General features: G+C 41.6%; 1 pseudogene; it reads right to left on the reverse strand.

Annotated features, from left to right (window-relative positions):
- Positions 1-399: 399 nt before the first annotated feature.
- Positions 400-894, reverse strand: LOC138258743 (small ribosomal subunit protein eS24 pseudogene; annotated as a pseudogene).
- Between the last annotated feature and the right edge of the window lie 2,207 nt (positions 895-3,101).

Raw genomic sequence — 3,101 nt, forward strand, 5'->3', positions numbered from 1 at the left:
TGTCCCTTATTTGTTTCCATGGTGTGTACATGGAATGTATGACAAGGTCCTAACAATTTCTATGCTGCAATGCTGAGAGACTGCCCACATCATGTCATAATGGATATTTGGAAGCACATCTGATGGCCTGTGACTACTACAGCTTGACTTGGGCAATGGGAAGTGGCAGATTAGTAGTGGTTTGGATATTGCATGACATGGTGTGTTGATGTGATTCAATATTTGGAATCAGTCTCCTCAGACTGCCTTATGTAGTAGTGGGATGTGTAGTTGGTGTACAGCCAGTGGTGTTTGTCTATGTGTGCTTAATGAATGCAATACGTTCCCCTCTGAGATGTGTATTGTGTGGGCTCCGTGACAGGTTTTGCAATTTGTGGAATGGTGTGTGTGAGGCTGGAGTTTAGAAGTTTTATTAGACAACGTCGAGCACCGTCTTCACGGACATGATGATCAGGTGGTTCAACTCTTCTATTAACATTCTTCACCTCACTTTTTGCTAGCACCAACATTTGCCTTTGCTGTGCCCCGAACCATTTTCATTCTGTTCTTACGTTCTTTGCACTGTTTCCTGGCGTCTTTTTCTTTTCGTACAGCCCGTGCCTGGCAAATCTGTGCTTGGGCTCATTCTTCTTTGCATAGTCGAGAGAGTAGTAAATCATACCAAAGCCTGTTGTCTTGCCACCACCAAAGTGTGTTCTGAAGCCAAAAACAAAGATGACATCAGGGGTAGTTTCATACATTTTGGCCAGCTTATCCCGAATTTCAGTCTTTGGGACTGTGGCCTTTCCTGGGTGAAGAACATCAACGTCCATCTGCTTTCGTTGCAGAAGTCGGTTGGTCGTGAACTTCCTGGTTCGGACTGTCACTGTGTCGTTCATCTTGGCTGCCACTTGTCCTGGGGACGCAGAGGCTGGAGTTGTCATGGTGTGTAGTCCAACTGGTGTATCTGCAGGTGTGGTGGCATTGGAAGTGATCCATGATGCCATATGTGTGTTTCAGAGGTACATCTTTTGTGACATTGCACTGAGTGGATGTCTTTGGATGTGTTATATGTGGTAAATAACCCATTGTTGGGGCATTTAGCGGTATGCTTAGTTGTGTTATATGTGTTGGGTGTCAGCTGCACTGTCACGGTGTTAGGGTCTGACTGATCACATGGTTGTACCACAGATTTACAAAGTACACATCAGAAGTGAATGTTTTGTGTGTCTTACTTGTATTGGGTAAATCCAAGCCTAGATAACCATATTTGTACAGATAGGTCGATACCTATCTTGAACTTTAGAATCATATGCTCAAAAGGTACTCTGTGTGGAATGACTTTCCCTATTCTGAGACAATAACAGTCTCCATTGGTCAACTGTGGCGGAATTTCGATATAACTAAGCTACTTGTCTTCAAGCACCTGTATATCAGGGCTTGTAATATCTCTAGTGACCCATATACCATAAACACACCTATAAGATCAATAAGCCAATTTCTGTTTGTTATTTCTAACTGTTAGTGAATATAATGCGTTACTTTTAGATCTTGCCCTCAGTGATCTTGATTTTCTCACATTAAGACATAATAAAGATGTGGAAGTAATGGTAAAATATTTTACATTGACCATTAAACCATTACTGCTGCAAGAATCGAGTCTACAACGGTATCAAGCCATTTGCTGTCTGCATTGTGCTTCTGATAAGACTGGTAATCTATCATCCTCTAGTGCACTCCGGTGTAAATAGGAAAAGTTGCATGTTAACTAAGGGTGCAGGACATACCACTCATAAGACATCAGTGGGGAACAGGATTCATGTAAAGTGCCATTTGGTTATGGTAAGGCTTATTTATGTTTATCAGCTTATACATTGGTAATGAGGGGATGATTTGATGCATATGCTCCAAAAGTTAATCAACGTCTTCAGACATGAGTCTGCTGCTACACCATGGAATTGATCTGGAAAGAAAATAAACATGTTAAAGGGGAAAGCAAAAAGAAATAGAATTAATTAATTTAGTTCCTTCACAAATGTTCCATCCATTATGTCGGAGTGGATTGGAAGGGGCATCTCAGTTGTCCTTTCACCTGACCACTTTGCTCCTATTTGCTTTATTTTAATTGTTCTGCTTTCCTTTAGTTTTTCTGTTGTTCGATACTCGTGGCAGTTTACCTTTTTGTTGAGAAATTATTTTTGGGATTCATAGTCTATGTATATATGTCTGCACACTCATAAATGGCCAAATAAATAAATGTAAGAATCCCACTTTAAAGGGTCTAAGAAAGCTGAAATTGAGGGCATGGGGATTCGTGACCATCTCAGATATTTTTGATGGGAATCTATTTTGAAAACGTTTTTCTGAAATGTACATCTTTTTCAGGCTCTCCTGCTTTCAAGGGTCGGTGAAAGATTTTAAGTCCCAAGTGCTAGTGGTAGAAACGATGTAAACGTAATATTTCCCTGTTTTAGCTCACTCTTGTGCTTATGTGGCACTTACTACCAACTGCGACCTGGTGTTTTTCCTCATGGTTGTTCTCCATAATGGCATAACTGTACAGAGTGGCCAGCCATGTAATATGACAGGTAGGTGCAGTGGGGTCTGTGAGTGGAGTTGACTTCACTGTGACTGACTTGTCACAGAAGACATGGACTTATCATGTGTTGTTACTGTAGAGGGCTGAAGTGTTGTGTTCAGTCAGCTGAACATCCAATGGGTGTAAGGAGCATGGAGAATTGAGATGTGTATTCAGGCATACTATTGATATTGCATCCAGGGCATGCTGTGCCAGCTAAAAGGGCTTTTGTTGGCATAATGGGGATGGCTCTAACAGTGCTGTCCTATTTAGGTATTGATGTAGGTATGAGGATTGACATACAGATGTGGGTGATAGTGGCATGTAAGGACATGATGTAGATAATGTGCAATGGCAATTGCCATTGCCTAACTATGATATGTAATGTTACAAATAAACATGCTTAGCTCTGTCCTAGTATGTCTCTCTTACCCTCCCTCTCTCTCTTTGTGTGCATCAGCATCGTCTGGTCAAGGAGAAGGGGCACAGGTAAATGGGGAAGCATCAGCCCCCTGAACTGTTTAAGCTGGCACCAGTTGGACAA

Source organism: Pleurodeles waltl, chromosome 9 (assembly GCF_031143425.1).
Source record: "Pleurodeles waltl isolate 20211129_DDA chromosome 9, aPleWal1.hap1.20221129, whole genome shotgun sequence".
Taxonomy (NCBI): domain Eukaryota; kingdom Metazoa; phylum Chordata; class Amphibia; order Caudata; family Salamandridae; genus Pleurodeles; species Pleurodeles waltl.